Source organism: Salvelinus namaycush, chromosome 19 (assembly GCF_016432855.1).
Source record: "Salvelinus namaycush isolate Seneca chromosome 19, SaNama_1.0, whole genome shotgun sequence".
NCBI classification, from domain to species: Eukaryota; Metazoa; Chordata; class Actinopteri; order Salmoniformes; family Salmonidae; genus Salvelinus; species Salvelinus namaycush.
In genome coordinates, this window is record NC_052325.1 from 4,712,479 (window position 1) to 4,729,934 (window position 17,456).

A 17,456-nucleotide genomic window follows, 5' to 3' on the forward strand; every position below is an offset into this window, starting at 1 on the left:
TTATTTTGGCGAGAGTGAAACCTCTCGCTTCACCTCTTCCTCTATGGTGTCAGGATTAAATTCAAATCAAACCAAATCAAAGTTTATTTGTCACGTGCACCGAATACAACAGGTATTCAACCTTACAGTGAAATGCTTACTTACAGACTCTAACCAATAGTGCAAAAAAGGTATTAGGTGAACAATAGGTAAGTAAAGAAATAAAAACAACAGTAAAAAGACAGGCTATATACAGTAATGAGGCTATAAAAGTAGCGAGGCTACATACAGACACCAGTTAGTCAGGCTGACTGAGGTAGTATGTACATGTAGATATGGTTAAAGTGACTATGCATATATGATGAACAGAGAGTAGCAGTAGCATAAAGAGGGGTTGGCGGGTGGTGGGTGGCGGGTGGCGGGACACAATGCAGATAGCCCGGTTAGCCAATGTGCGGGAGCACTGGTTGGTCGGGCCAATTGAGGTAGTATGTACATATGTACATTCCGCTAATAATCGCCTCCTAAGATTTTGTATTTTTGAAACGGAGGAGACTGATTTAGTTGCCGTACTTCCGAGAACACAAACACTCGCATCTTTCATAGTGAGCTAGCAAGGGACAGAGAGAGAGCGGAGGGGCACAGTAAGGGCAGGTTCGGCCACCAGGCAGACGGAGTCAAAACCGTGCACTAGGCCTATCTATTGGCAATCAAAAGCTGTATCTTACAATGGAATGTTGTATATTGCAATTTATTGGCTTGCAATGTCTCGCAATTTCTGTAAAGCAGGGCCTGTCATCAATGAATAGGCTAGGATATTCTACACGCAACAGACTGAAATCTGAACACGCTCGCATCATTAGCGATGAGCAAGGGCAGGCGAGCAAGCGTGAGGGAGAGAGAAGATGGGGCAGACAGAAAGAATGTCTTGGTAATCTGTATCGCAACGTCTTCTTTTGTATGTCTAGCAAAGTAGCCTAAAGTTTGCCTTTTTCTCTTGGTTTAATATAAATGACACAATTTTCCCCTGGCCCTTATAGCCTATCGTCTAAGTAGGCTATAAAACGGAGAATAACATTCCGTGATAACTGCACTGTGATTTTAAATTTTGTTTAAAAAAACAACAACAATTGAAATCGGTTAGGGATTTTTCTTAACGTTAAGGATCCCAATTTTGAAAAGAGCCTATTCCTCAACTCCGACCAAGGCTTTAAAATAAGGTCTTCATGTAATTGTGTCTGATAGCTGTGGTTTATGATGCTCTTGAGTATAGACTCTCATTCACACACACTCCACACACTTGATTTCTCCTCTGACTATATACCTACATTTTTTTTCAACTCTTATTGGTTTATTTTCCACTCTGCCCTGCTTTCATTGGCCATTTGTAGTTGTTGCTCTGGCCTCATTGGCTGGCTGGAGAGTGTTCTATATTTTTATTGGACATATGCTGGTTACGTTCTCCCATTGACTGTTACAGAGGTGCTAGGTATGAATTTTATTAAGCATCTCCATAACAGCAATACAACCATGACCACTGCCTCCCAATCTGCCAGTTGGCTGCATACAGTACAAACACCTCTGCAGGTGACTTCAGTTTTTCTTTCTCTCCTTAATTTCTTATTTTTTTTCTCTTGATGTTGTCTTAAAGTCTGTTACTTTTATTACTCTTGTTCAAATCCAGTCAAACTTTATTTGTCACATGCACCGAATAACACAAGTGTAGACCTTACCGTGAAATGCTTACTTACAAGCCCTTAACCAACAGTGCAGTTCAAGAAGAGTTAAGAAAATATTTACCAAATTTACTAAAGTAAAAAATAAAATTAAAATAAAAAGTAACACAATAACATAACAATAACGAGGCTATATACAGGGGGTACCGGTACCGAGTCAGTGTGTGGGCTACAGGTTAGTTGAGGTAATTTGTACATGTAGGTAGGAGTGAAGTGACTATGCATAGATAATAAACAGCGAGTAGCACCAGTGTACACAACAAATGGAAGGGGGATCAATGTAATTGTCCGGTGGCCATTTGATTAATTGTTCAGCAGTCTTATGGCTTGGGGGCAGAAGCTGTTAAGGAGCCTTTTGGACCTAGACTAGGCACTCCGGTAACGCTTGCTGTGCGGTAGCAGAGAAAACAGTCTATGACGTGGGTGACTGGAGTCTCTGACAATTTTATGGGCTTTCCACTGACACCACCTATTATATAGGTCCTGGATTGCAGGAAGCTTGGCCCCAGTGAAGCTTGGCCCCGCCATACCAGGCGGTGATGCAACTGGTCAGGATGCTCTCGATGGTGCAGCTGTATAACTTTAGAGGATCTGGGGACCCATGCCAAATCTTTTCAGTCTCCTGAGGGGGAAAAGGTGTTGTCGTGCCCTCTTCACGACTGTCTTGGTGTGTTTGGACCATGATAGTTTGTTGGTGATGTGGACACCAAGGAACTTGAAACTCTCGACCCGCTCCACTACAGCCCCGTTGATGTTAATGGGGGTCTGTTCGGCCTGCCTTTTCCTGTGGTCCACGATCAGCTCCTTTGTCTTGCTCACATTGAGGGAGAGGTTGTTGTCCTGGTACCACACTGCCAGTTCTCTGACCTTCTCCCTATAGGCTGTCTCATCGTTGTCGGTGATCAGGCCTACCACTGTTGTGTCGTCAGCAAACTTAATGATGGTGTTGGAGTTGTGCTTGGCCACGCAGTCGTGGGTGAACAGGGAGTACAGGAGGGGACTAAGTACACACCCCTGAGGGGCCCCGGTGTTGAGGATCAGCGTGGCAGACATGTTGTTGCCTACCCTTACCACCTGGGGGCGGCCCATCAGGAAGTTGCTTCTCCCTCTCAAGTTTGATCTCTTTTCAAACTCTTCTCTCTCCTCCGCTCCTCAACAGGAGCCTCCAGGAGGGTATGTGTTCTCTGGGATCCAGCCCACATCTGTGCCCCACCTAGGGAAATACCTTGGGGCTCTGGAGAGCTGGGTGTCCCTGCAGAGCCAGTACCCCTCAGTGCTCTACAGCATAGTGGACCTGCACTCCATCACCCAGTCTTAGGACCCTGCCCTTCTGCGGGTCAACATACTGGTCATGGTTGCCAGCCTGCTGGCCTGTGGCATCGACCCAGAGACATCTATCCTCTTCCAGCAGTCACAGGTTAGTCAGACACATGCAGGCAGGTACACACTCATACACACACACACACATAATCACTGCTCTATTAAAAGAGTTTGAGCCTATTTTCTAATGTGGTGTTGCAAACAGTTGGAAAAGCTGAGAGTGTGTTTGTGACTTGGCAGTCTGAGCAGGCTGCTTTGGTTTTGTTTCCCAGCATGTCATCAAGAAAGTCAGCTGAAGTGGTGGCCATATTGGAATGTTTATTTTATCATGGCAAGCTCTGAATGGTTACCTAATGCAGGCAGTTTAAAACGCTTCTTTTATCACTCCAATTCTTATCTTCACTGTGTGCTCTGCAAATTCACAGGGATTATGAAAACACATACCACCATTTACTTCAGAGGAAGCCACATGAAGGGGATAATTATTTTTTGGGGTAAACTCCTGAGTTAGGAAAGGAAGTGTAATCCGAATAGACATTTTCTTCTCCCTGGACACTTAAAATGTGTGTTTATATGTGTCAGACTATCTCTGCAAGTGACATATGTGTTTTGATAGTGTGGTCCATCTGTGATATTTCTCTCACACACGCACCAAGGCCTATTTTTATTCCCATTTAGCTTCATGCCACATATCTTGGCAGCGAAGGGGATCTCCTATTGAACAAACTAACCAGAGTCTGTTCCACATGTACAAATACCACTACCGCCCAAAGAAAACACTTGACTTCATTGAAAAAATGGTGACCAGTTGAAATCAATAGTGTCTTAAGTGAAGGGCTTTCAGCTTGAAAAGATTGGCGCGAGTGTGTGTGCGTGGGCATATGTGTGTCCGAGAGAAAGACCATAGTAAAGTTACACCATTGGAAGCTCCTCAGAGGAGGAAGGGGAAAACCATCCTACTCAGTGAACTTCATAAAATATAAAAATAGTGAAACGTCTGTTATCCTTTTTAGATAAAACTATACTAAATATATTCACGTCACCAAATAATTAATTAAAACACAATGTTTTGCAATGAAGGTCTACAGTAGCCTCAACAGCACCCTGTAGGGTAGCACAGAGTGCTACCCTACAAGACAGCTATTTTCCATCCTCTGGGTGCATTGACTTCAATACAAAACCTAGGAGGCTCATGGTTCTCTCCCACTTCCATAGACACAGTAATTATGACAACTTCCAGAGGACACCCTCCGACCCATCAGAGCTCTTGCCGCATAAACTGACATGTTGTTCATACAATCAAAGGATCAGAGCATGAATATAGTACTGAACGCATAAGCTGCAGCTAGCTAGCACTGCAGTGCATAACATGTGGTGAGTAGTTGACTCAGAGAGAGAAAGACAATAGTTGAAGAGTTTTGAACAAATTCATTTCTTAAATGGAGAAGCAGCAGAGGGGGAGAGCTAGCTATATATATTTATTTTTTTCCTTTTTTTTCTTCTTCTTAGTTAACCTTTCACTTACTTAGCTAATGCAGCTAATTTAGCCTACTCAACAACCTGACTCAAACAGAGAGGAATGCTATTTCTGTTAGCTAGCTGGCTAAGGCCATCCAACACTGCATCTCTTCCAAGTCAAGGTAAGCTTTTGGTTTTATAAATGTATTACCACCGGTGTAATTGCAAACTGCTTACTGTACACTGTTATGCCTGATTGTGCACATGGATTTGATTGTGGGTTTACTAAAGCGTTAGTTTTACTTCAGTTTATTTTAGTAAATACTTTCTTAACATTTCTTTTTTTTCTTAAAACTGCATTGTTGTTTAAGGGCTTGTAAGTCTACACCTGTTGTATTCGGCGCATGTGACAAATACAATTTTATTTGATTTTGAGTTTGTTGACTATGACATTAGCTAATATGGTTACAATGATGGAGACTCTGTAGAGGTTAGCATTTATGGTTTGAATGTTTGGCTTGGAGAGTTTTTTTTGCCTTGTCACAGATTGCTTGTGGACTTCACTGCACAACACAACAGCTAAGGGAAAAGGTGTGTGGAGGAGAGCGCGCAGATGCGATAAGAAATTATACAATGAGCAAAGTGATGATGCTGTACGTGGCTGCTATGAAAGTGAACTGTGTGTGACTGATGATCAGAAGTGTATTCATTCTGCCGATTCTGGATGGACCTACCAGAATTTGTCCAAAATAAACACATTTTGGACTAATGATTACTCCACAGATCAGCTAGATGCAGGCAAGAGGTACCGGTGCCGCACGGCAAGACGTACCGGTCATCAAGTCTGACACCAAAAATCTCTTAAACAGCTTCTATCCCCAAGCAATATGACTGTTAAATAACTACCAAAATAGCTACACGGACTATCTGCATTAACCTTGCATCTTTATTGACCTTTTATTTCAATCTTTGCACTGTTGTGACACACTGTCACTCCAACACACATACAAACACTCAGTCCATAATTTGCTCACTCACACATATATTTATACTCAATCAAATCAAATTGTAATTGTCACATGTGCCAAAAACAACAGGTGAAGAACTCACCGTGAAATGCGTACTTACAAGTAGTTAACCAACAATGCAGTTCAAGAAATAGAGTTAAGAAAATATTTACAAAATAAAAAAGTTACAATAATAAGGCTATGTACAGGGGGTACCGGTACTGAGCCAATGTGCCGGGGTACAGGTTAAACAAGGTAATTTGTACATGTAGGTAGGGGTAAAGTGACTATGCATAGATAATAAACAGCGAGTAGCAGCAGTGTAAAAACGGGGGGGTGGGGGGAAATCGTCTAGCTGGTCATTTGATTAATTGTTCAGCAGTCTTATGGCTTGGGGATAGAAGCTGTTAAGGAGCCTTTTGGACCTAAACTTGGCGCTCCGGTACCACTTGCCATACGGTAGCTGAGAGAACAGTCTATGACTTGGGTGACTGGAGTCTCTGACAATTTTTTAGGCCTTCCTCTGACACCGCCTTGTATATAGGTCCTGGATGGCAGGAAGCTTAGCCCCAGTGATGTACTGGGCTGTACCCACTACTCTGTAGCGCCTTACGGTTGGATGCCGAGCAGTTGCCATACCAGACGGTGATGCAACTGGTCAGGATGCTCTCGATGGCGCAGCTGTAGAACTTTTTGAGGATCTGGGGACCCATGCCAAGTCTTTTCAGTCTCTTGAGGGGAAAAGGCGTGGTTGTGCCCTCTTCACGACATTATTGGTGTGTTTGGACCACGATAGTTTGGTAATGTGGACACCAAGGAACTCTCGACCCCCTTCACTACAGCCCCGTCACGTGAATGGGGGTGTGTTCGGCCTTCTTTGTCCTGTGGTCCACGATCATCTCCTTTGTCTTGCTCACAAGGGAGAGGTTGTTGTCCTGGCACTACACTACCAGGTCTCTGACTTTCTCCTTATAGGCTGTCTCATCGTTGTCAGTGATCAGGCCTACCACTGTTGTGTTGTCAGCAAACTTAATCATGGTCACGCAGTCGTGGGTGAACAGGTAGTACAGGAGGGGACTAAGCACACACTCCTGAGGGGCCCCTGTGTTGAGGATCAGCGTGGCAATTGTGTTGTTGCCTACCCTTACCACCTGGGGGCGGCCCGTCAGGAAGTCCAGGATCCAGTTGCAGAGGGAGGTATTTAGTCCCAGGGTCCTTAGCTTAGTGATGAGCTTTGTGGGCGCTATGGTGTTGAACGCTGAGCTGTAGTCAATGAACAGCATTCTCACATAGGTGTTCCTTTTGTCCAGGTGGGAAAGGACAGTGTGGAGTGCGATTGAGATTGCGTTATCTGTGGATCTGTTAAGGCGATATGTGGACTGGAGTGGGTCTAGGGTTTCCGGGATGATGGTGTTGTGTCACCAGTCTTTCAAAGCACTTCATGGCTACCGACGTAGTAGTCATTTAGGCAGCTTACCAAATCAAATTTATTTATTTTTTGGGTCACATACACTTGGTTAGCAGATGTTAATGCGAGTGTAGCGAAATGCTTGTGCTTCTAGTTCCAAAAGTGCAGTAATATCTAACAAGTAATCAAACTATTCCCCAACAACTACCTAATACATACAAATCTAACAAGTAATCTAACAATTCCCCAACAACTACCTAATACACACAAATCTAACAAGTAATCTAACAATTCCCCAACAACTACCTAATACACACAAATCTAAAGGGGTGAATGAGAATATGTACATATAAGTATATGGATGAGCGATGGCCGAGCGGCATAGGCAAGGTGCAGTAGATGGTATAAAATACAGTATATACATGTGATATAAGTAATGTAAGATATGCAAACATTATTAAAGTGGTATTATTTAAAGTGGCATTGTTTAAAGTGACTAGTGATCTATTTATTAAAGTGTCCAGTGATTGGGTCTCAATACAGTATATACATGTGATATGAGTAATGTAAGATATGTAACATGATTAAAGTGGCATTAAATGCGGCGTTGTTTAAAGTGACTAGTGAGCCATTTATTAAAGTGTCCAGTGATTGGGTCTCAGTGTAGGCAGCAGCCTCTCTGAGTTAGTGATGGCTATTTAACAGTCTATGGCCTTGAGATAGAAGCTGTTTCTCAATCTCTCGGTCCCAGCTTTGATGCACTTCTTGATGAAGACGGTGACTAAGGTGTTATACTCCTCAATGCCATTGGATGAATCCCTGAACATACATTCGCTTTCTTGGGCACAGGGACTATGTTGGTCTGCTTGAAACATGTAGGTATTACAGACTCGGTCAGAGAGACGTTGAAAATGTCAGTAAAGACACTTGCCAGTTGGTCCACACGTGCTCTGAGTACACGTCCTGGTAATCCGTCTCGTCCCACGACCTTGTGAACGTTGACCTGTTTAAGGTCTTGCTCACATTGGCTGCGGAGAGCGTGATCACACAGCCGTCCGGAACAGCTGGTGCTCTCCTGCATGCTTCAGTGTTGCTTGTATCGACACGAGCATAAAAGGCATTTAGCCCGTCTAGTAGACTCGCGTCACTGGGCAGCTCATGGCTGGGTTTCCCTTTGTAGTCCGTAATAGTTTGCAAGCCCTGCCACATCTGACGAGCGTCAGAGCCGGTGTAGTAGGATTCAATCTTAGTCCTGTATTGACGCTTTGGCTGTTTGATGGTTTGTCTGAGGGCATAGCGGGATTTCTTATAAGAGTCTGGATTAGTGTCCTGCTCCTTGAAAGCGGCAGCTCTAGCCTTTAGCTCAGTGCGGATGTTGCCTGTAATCCATGGCTTCTGGTTGGGATAAGTACATACGGTCACTGTGGGGACAACGTCGTCAATCCACTTCTTGATGAAGCCGGTGACTGAGGTGGTATACTCCTCAATGGCATTGGATGAATCCCTGAACATATTTCAGTCTGTGCTAGCAAAACAGTCCTGTAGTGCCAGGGTTGGTTTGTGGTAGTAAATAGATGGCTATGAAAAATATAGATAACTCTTGGTAGATAGAGTACCTCATGATAAGCTGTAGACCACACTACCTCAGGTGAGCAATACCTCGAGACTACCTTAAAAACATCTTAAGGCTAGGTGGGACGCTAGCGCCCCATCTCGACAACATCCGGTGAAATTGCAGAGCGCGAAATTCAAAATACAAAAATTGTAATATTAAACATTCAAAACATTTAAACATTCAAGTGTCATACATCATTTAAAAGCTTAAGTTCTTGTTAATCCAGCCGCTTTGTCAGATTTCAAAAAGGCTTTACTGCGAAAGCATATCATGCAATTATCTGAGGAAAGCGCCTCGCATACAAAATCATTAAAAACATTTTCCAAGCAGCAGAGGCGTCACAAAAGTCCGAAATAGCGATAAAATAAATCACTTACCTTTGAATATCTTCCTCTGTTTGCAATCCCAAGGGTCCCAGCTACACAACAAATGGTTGGTTTGTTCGATAAAGTCCTTCTTTATATCCCAAAAAAGTCAGTTTAGTTGGCGCGTTTGATTCAGTAATCCACCCGTTCCAGTCGTTCAACATGCAGACATAGCAATCCCAAAAGTTACCAATAAACTTCATCCAAACAAGTCAAGCAACATTTCTAATCAATCCTCAGGTACCCTAATATGTAAATAAACAATCAAATTTAAGACGGAGAATAGTATGTTCAATACCGGAGATAAATAACGAAGTGCGCGCCCTCATCCACGCGCGCCACAAGACTACGGTCCAAATGAGAGCCACCTTGAAAAACTACAAATTCTAGCTCCATTTTCAATAAACAAGCCTGAAACCCTTTCTAAAGACTGGTGACATCTAGTGGAAGCCATAGGAACTGCAATCTGGGAAGATTTCCTTTGAATATCCCATAGACAAGTGTTTGAATGGGTGGTGACCTCAAAAAATTATCCTCTGGTTTTCGCCTGGCATATCAGTTCCGTTATACATATGAGTTCTGTTATACATCAGAGTGTCTTCTATCCAATACTACCAATTATATGCATATTGTCAGGACCCGGTGCGAGAAACAGTCACTAATAATCAGCAGAACCCAGAAGATGAGGCAGACACAGTAGTTCTAGAGATGGTGGTTTAATAAAAGAACAAAAACTTCAGGCAAAGAATCTAAATCCACAATGTCCAAAAATAAAGCCAAGAGGCACAAAATGGAAATCCTCAAAAATGCAAAAGAAACTCCACAAAGTGGTAAAAACAGCAGAGAAAAACAAACCTCCAAAAACTACTCAAAAATACACACAAGAACTAAACCAGAGAACCTCTGGAAAATCCAATAAGAGAAATATATATACAGAACAAGGCTTGGGCTGGGGCTGGGTGCTAACTTACAAACACTGAGCAAAGAACTGAGGAACACACAGGGTTTAAATACAAACAAGGGAACGACCTACAGGTGCAAACAATAAAAGAGCAAGGAAAAAACAAAAGGTTCAAAAAAGGTGCAATGGGGACATCTAGTGACAAAACCAGAACAGTCCTGGCCAAAACCTGACACATATCCTAGCTTCTGGGCCTGAGTAACAGGCAGTTTACTTTGGGCACGTCAGTCATCCGAACTTCTGAATACTGCCCCCTAACCCTAAGAAGTTTTAATATTACACATCGTGCATAAGTTGTTATTGACAAATGGACACACACCCCCAACCCTCGTCTTACCAGACGTAGATGTTCTGTCCTGCCGATGCACCGAAAACCCAGCTAACTGTATATTATCCGTATCATCATTCAGCCACGACTCTGTGAAACATAAGCTATTACAGTTTTTAATGTCCCGTTAGTAGTATAGTCTCGAATGGAGCTCCTCCAGTTTATTCTCCAGTGATTGCACGTTATCTAATAGAACGTATGGTAGAGGCAGGTTAACCACTCGCCGACTAATTCTAAATAATTTCCTTATTTTCTTCATGTGAATGACAGGGATTTGGGCCTTGCCTGGGAGCAATATTATATCCTTTGCGTCAGACTCATTATAGAAAAAATATTTGTCCAGTTCGAGGTGAGTAATCGCTGTTCTGATATCCAGAAACTATTTTCGGTCAATAGAGATGGTAGCATCAACATTATGCACAAAATAAGTGCGAAAAAACACACAAAATGGCACAACTGGTTGGGAGCCCGTAAAACGGCAGCCATCCCCTCCGGCGCCATTCTTCCATATGACTCTACACTCTATACACACGCACACCCATTCACATACAAGCTGCTACTACTCTGTTTATCTTATATCCTGTTGCCTAGTCCCCTTACCCCTATCAATATCTACCTACATCACTCCAGTATCCCTGCACATGTAAATATGGTAGTGGAACTGACTTTTTAAATATTTCCTGAATACAGTATGCTACTTACTTTGTGTGCAAGGCCGTATTGAATGTGTCACTGGCCGTGTCTGAAATCTGTTTTGCCTACTACTTACTTAAACTGCATACTGTGTACTAATTGTACTACATACTATTTAGCATGTACTGTTTAGAAAAAGTATGCAGTATGCCATTCCCGAAATGTCCTACTTTTGGTGCATTCACGACAACTCGGAATTCGGCAACAAAATTAGCTCAGACTGTGTAAAATCAGGATGTCGGTGATCTTCAGGTCGAAGAATTGCCTGAGTTTCTGACTTTTTGGATGACCGTTCAAAACAATTTTTTCCCAGTCGTAGCAGGTTTTTTCCAAGGTCCATCAGTGTCGGCTTCACATATGAACCGGAAAGGATGGTCTGTAGCCCAACCCAGTGAATTTTCGTGTTATTGTTGTGGGCTAAGTGGCTAGAATTTGGAATGACGTATTTGGAGTGAACTTGAATGTACCGTAGGCCTACACATGTATCAATTGCAGTCACCTGGAGCTTGAGAGGAGTGGGTAAAGCAGTAGAGGAAGGCAGTGGTGAGGCAAAGGGCTCATAATGAGGACAACTGGCTACTACTCTGAACTGTGTGCTGAGATTTCTGGCACCCAGAGCTGGGTGGGTGCCATACATTGTGAAGGATGCTAGTGGCTACATGACTCAAGCTGGTTCCCAGAGTAGCTATTCCTCTACAAGATCGTCACCAGACTCCATCTTCATCACCTGTCTCCCTGACCACCTTCCTCTGATCAAGCCAGGAACTGTCCCTCTCCAGCTTTGGAGGATGCATGCACTCAAAGACTTGGCCTCTATTGGTTGACCTAACTATACCTAGGCTACTCCTGATATTGCTTGTTTGTTTTTTGCTTTTGATGCGCTTTGAGATTGTTATGAAAAGTATTATAGAAATGCAATTTATTACTATACCAAAGCGACAGCAGTGTGCAGGGTTTCTTTTTACTTTGAACTTCTCTAATTGTTACCATGCACCTGCAACAAGATAGCTCAGATGTGCGAGTGCATTTTTTGATGTTGAAAGTAAAACACACCAACAGTAAATGTAACGGTATCAAATAAATTAAAAATATTACAAACAAGAAACACTTTCAATGAGAACAGCAATCCACTTTGGGTTTAAAAAAAACTAACTTCACCAAATACAGTAAAAAAATGAATACATTAACAGCTATAAATAAAATGCATACAAAATAAATAAAACGACTTCTTAATCATGGCCTCTAAAATGACCATAAGGAGTGCCTCACAGGCGGTCACCTCCTTCTCCCACCTCCCCATCTGGACCCTTTGGGGAGAAAGAGGAGCCCACATCTGCAATGTATTTTTGCTTAAGTCTAAGGTTCTTCCACTTATTTTTCACCCATGCAGGTGACAGCTGCCCCTCCAGCTCACACTCCTTTATCTAGATCCTGAAAGACATGAGATTATGTACATTAACCAAAACATGAGTAAAGTAGAGTTGTTTGAACTTTATGTAGCTAGATGGCCACATACTTTATAAAATTGGAGTGCCAAGGTGAAACAGTAATGAGTGCAGCTTACCATTACTTTTACCTTAACAGGGATGTATACTCCAAACATTTGTAAAACGTTTTACAACAAAAACTAGCATTTCTATTGGAAAGGTTCAGCAAACAAGGAGGGAACCTGCCTGAATCTGTCCAATAGAAACACTAGTTTTTGTTGCAAAACAGAATATTTTGCAACTGTTTGGGGTAATGATTACACCCATATGTGCAATGAAACTAACCAGCTAGCTAACTAGGCTAAAGTTAAATTGGAAGATGACGGTTAACAGCAAGTAACCATGTAGCTAGCAAATGTTACTGATCGAACAGTTATAACTTCTAGTCCTAGCTAGCTACTAAAGCACATAGATAGTTAAAGGCACGGCAGGCAACTACAAATCAGCTACAAAGCCAAAATGAGTATAACAACCTGGCATTTACAGCATACTCAATTTTTTTTTAATTAAAAAGTTACATACAATAAAACATTATATTTTTGTATACTGAGAATGTGTCATGTGTGATTGTTTTGTTTCCCGCTTTTGGTTAATTTTGGTAGTGCATCTCCATATCTAATTGACATCTTATTATCAGCTGTTGTCAAAGGAGAAATGATTATGACATCTGGGCATCGAAAGTATACTCGATTTTCGAAATGTCACATACTATAAAACATGTTTTTTTTGCATACGCAAACGGCCTACTATTTAGGATGCAAGTATGGGTATTCGGACACAACCACTGTCTGTCACCTAGATTACTCCAATTTGTCTCTCAATCTGTGCATCTACATTATAAACTTTAATTTATAGACTACGTTGTAGCAACCTCATGATGGGTGTAGGTCAAATTGGAGTATCATGTAGTAGCCTAAATCTCATCGATGTTATATTGAGCTAGGTGAATGGAATATGAATGACAGTCATTCAATAAGCTGTAAAAGAAATAAGGCCATGCACATAAAAATGAAATAAAAACTGTCTTCCCTAGTCTTAAAACGCCACTGGTCGCCACTGAGTTACACCGTTTCTTACTGAAATAACAGCAGCAGATCCACAAAGCTCTGAGGTTAATAGGAATATCTTGGCTTTCTCCTAAATAAATAAAAAAAGAGTCCTATAATCACATAATCCATAACATTACTAGTAGTGTGTTTGTTTCAGATACTACGAAGACAGATCACATTCAATATGAATGGAGTTTATGTTCATTCTAAAATGTATTTTATTGCACCTACATCTATATCAGTGTCTCCTTCCTCACTCTGCTGTCATCAACATCTGTCCTATTTCACATTCATAGTCTGTCTGTAACTAATCCCCCCCTCTCTAGCTACAAGTATTAATTGTAAACATTTTGTTTATGTCCGTGCTGTTTTGAGTTTATGTCACACTCTTTAGAATCCGTTTTAAGCGGAGAGGGATGGCAGTCACTTCGCCAGCACCCATAAACTCTAAGTCTCTGAAGCAGAAGGATTTTGCGCCTTTTTTCCCACTAATGAGAGTTGTTGGCAAGGCCCATAGGTTTTAGAGAGACCCATGTTGAGAGAGAGAGAAAAGTATGGGATGGCTGTAGCGTGATGCAGAGAGGGAGTCGTTAAATCCAGCCCTGCTAATGTCCAGGAGATTGGAGTTATTTAATGGCTCTAATGCCTTGTCACTGATGTAGTATAATGGAGTATGGCTATTGGCTATGCATCTGGGTAACAGAGCACCTGGTTGTTAGGGCACAGGGAAGATCCAGTATAGTTCCTATCTCTGCCACATGGTGGAGCTGAGGAGTCCCACCATGTGAGGATCTGAAAGGTTTTTAGTTATGTTTATTTGAGGTGGTGGAGAAGAGACTTGATTTTTTATTTTACGTGTGGGCTTAGTTTAAAACCAATAATAATTTTTAGGCTTGGACCATGTTGAGTGACTGGTTGTGGTGTCTCCCTCCCTTCCACAGGTCTCTGAACACGCTGAACTGTCCTGGATCCTGGGCTGCCTCCAGTATTCCCCCGACTCTGACACCTGCCTCAGTGAAAGGTACATAACAGCTTGGGAATACTGTAGGATTTGAAATGCAGTGATACAACCACTGAATGAGTTTACATGGAGACAAATCCTGCTTTTTGTATAAATTATGCATTAATATCAATGGCTGCACAATTGAGTTGATGATCAGTTAAATTGTTAGTCAAGTTACAAATGGTGGAAAGTTCAATGGTATCCTTCCATTTTCCTCCACTTCCTTTCTCATGTTCAGCATCCTGACTATTGTTAGTCCTGTTTGTTTCTCATAGCAGCACCTCACTTGCCAGATCTGTTTAAATGTTCTCATAATGACAGTGATTTCCTTGGCCACATGCAGTTTTACTAGGAGGCCAGAGGGAAGGAAAGGACGGCCAGCAGTGTTCTGGTTCTACACTGAAAACACCTTTTGTTTACTCAACAGCTGACTTCACGTCAAACGTGGTGGAAAATGTCCTGTGATTCAGCCATGTTGAGTTTGTATGAGCGAGTGCTCTTCACTCGTAAAGAGAACATGCCGCCTTAAAGAGAAGCTAACCTGTTTTCTTTTTCTTCTTTTTGTCTTTCATTTTCTACTTTTCTCTCCTTGCAATGTTTCTTTCTCTTTCTTCTTGCTACACCCCTCTCCCCTATTTCTCTTGCTCTCTCTCCAGATGAAAAGTAAACAGAAGAATGAGGGGAGTGTGGGGCTGTAGTCTTTCCACGTCCTGCAGGCTGCGGATATTCTCCTTTACAAGTGAGCTCAGTCTCTATTAAGTGTGGGTGTGCTGCAGCAAATAAATTTAATTAATATTTAAAAAACAAATTCACTGAGTGTGAGGTTTTCTATGTTGTTACAGGTCCACTCACGTCCCAGTAGGATAAGATCAGGTCCAACATCTGGAGTTGGCTCAGGACCTAGCCCGCATCTTCAAGATTACATACGGAGACTTATTCCCTGAGCCACGTGTTCTGCTCAGTAAGTTACTGTGTACCACACAGGGGTTACATCTATGGATGCAGGCAGTGTAGTACATTTTCTCTTACTCAGACACTCACTCATATGTAAACATACTCAAAATCCAACTCTCTCTTTCTCTTTTTCTCTCTCTCATACACATAGATATACCCATATGGATACATACACATACGTCCAGATGCACATGCACAAAGACACATGGCCAGCATGTTCTACTGATGGATACTTAATAACCCCACTCTGATATACTCCGTTTTATACTCCTTCATTATCGCCGTCATGAAAGCACAAGATGTAACCAGCCATGCGTGCAATGGAGCTTTGATTAAAGGACCGTTCCCTTCCTCATATATCTGAGAAATAAAGTGATAATAGATTTGGGGAGGCGGGAGGGGGTATGTCCTCAAGACGACTTCAGAGATGTGTGTGTGCGCCCGCGTGTTGAGATGGATAGATAAAAGTGTGTGTGTATTACAGGGGCGGGTTAGGGACAGTGGTTGGCTCAGGCTGATTGATGCTGCCTTTTTGTGCTGTCTTTGGCTGTTTACCGATGGACGTTTTGTGGGAAAGAGACCAGAGCAACAGCTTCTGGCAGAACTGCCAGTCATCCGCCACCACTTTGAAACCCAATCAAAGATGTCCTCTTAAATCACCCTGAAACAAAGAGCTCATCAGGAAAGAGACCCTCCCCCTTTCATCCTCCAGTGCCACCCCCCATGCACCCCTGACTTCTCTGCTGACAGCATACTGCCAGGACCTGGTTCTTCTTATCGGGATATGATTAACTGATGTAATGATATCCCATGCGTACATTCACCTTAATAACAATAATAGCCATATCGTTGCCAAACACAACCCAGCCTTAACAAGGCATATTCTCTTTTCATCCCAATCAAGCTCCACACGGAAGGTCAAATCCCTCCGCGACCCCTCCTCCAAGATGTCCAAGTCAGTTTGTGCTGACGCACGCAGCATGTTGCACGGTGGAGGAGGCGGTGGGGCTAGACATGGGGAAGTACAAACAGCTGGTCGCGGAGGCCATGGTGGTGCGACTCACACCGATCAGGGAGGAGATTGAGAGGCTGAGGGGGGACAGGAGGCACCTGGAGAGGCTGCTGGCCCAGGGAGCCCACAGGGGCCCGGAACTGGCTGCACCCATCCTCAAGGAGGTCCGCCACAGAGTAGACTTTTGCTGAAGGAGGGGGGGGGACTTGTTAAACTGTTTAAAAAAGTAGAGACTTGCACTCTGTGTATGGGGAATGGAAGATTCTACTGGTGCTTGACTACGTTTGCTTGAGTTACGTATATTGTTGTTGTCATTTATTCATCTCTATGCCTTGCTTCAAATTAATGGCAATATATTTTTTACTTAAACAATAAATATATGTATAGGATATGCTATGGGTTTTCTGTGGAAAGTCCAATGAGAACTTTCAAGCTCTAATACAATAAACAGACACACACGCACGTCATCAGACACAGTCTGTGGGCAGTGAGTAATGAGTAGGCCAATGCCCTGTCAATAGTAGTCATTCTGCCTGTTCAGTTCTGGGCTCTTGTCTGCAGATGGAACATAAAGAAGAGCACAGCCTCCCTGTGATACTTGGATAGACTAACCTGGGATCCTGACTGCTTAGGATAATATTTTCACCCTCTTTGCTCCCACCATCCTGGTGATGGAGCAGACCATCTGTGGGAGCTGGACTCTGATGTAGTTTTCCAGATCCATATTTACCTGGGAACTAACTAGTCAGATCACATCCAACTGCAGTTTATTTCAACTTTAGTATTTGCAGTGGCATAAGCAGCAGACTGAAAATACAGCCTATTCATATGAGCCAATAATAGCCTACAATGACTAAGAACTATAAGCTACCAAATTTGATTTAATTCTAGACTCAGCGAAATGACGTTGGCAGGAGCAGCACCGCAGATATTGAGATCAGCGAGATGCAACACTTTGCTCTCACGCAGTATCTGTGCATGTTCAGAGATTCGCTTCACGCTGTTACAGCATGGTAGCCACAGGACTTTCATTTGCATTTATTTTTTTGTCAACGATCTACACAAAACCCTCTTAATAATG

General features: G+C 42.6%; 1 pseudogene; it reads left to right on the forward strand.

The window, feature by feature from the left end:
• Positions 1-844: 844 nt before the first annotated feature.
• Positions 845-16,566, forward strand: LOC120064527 (annotated as a pseudogene).
• Positions 16,567-17,456: the final 890 nt, after the last annotated feature.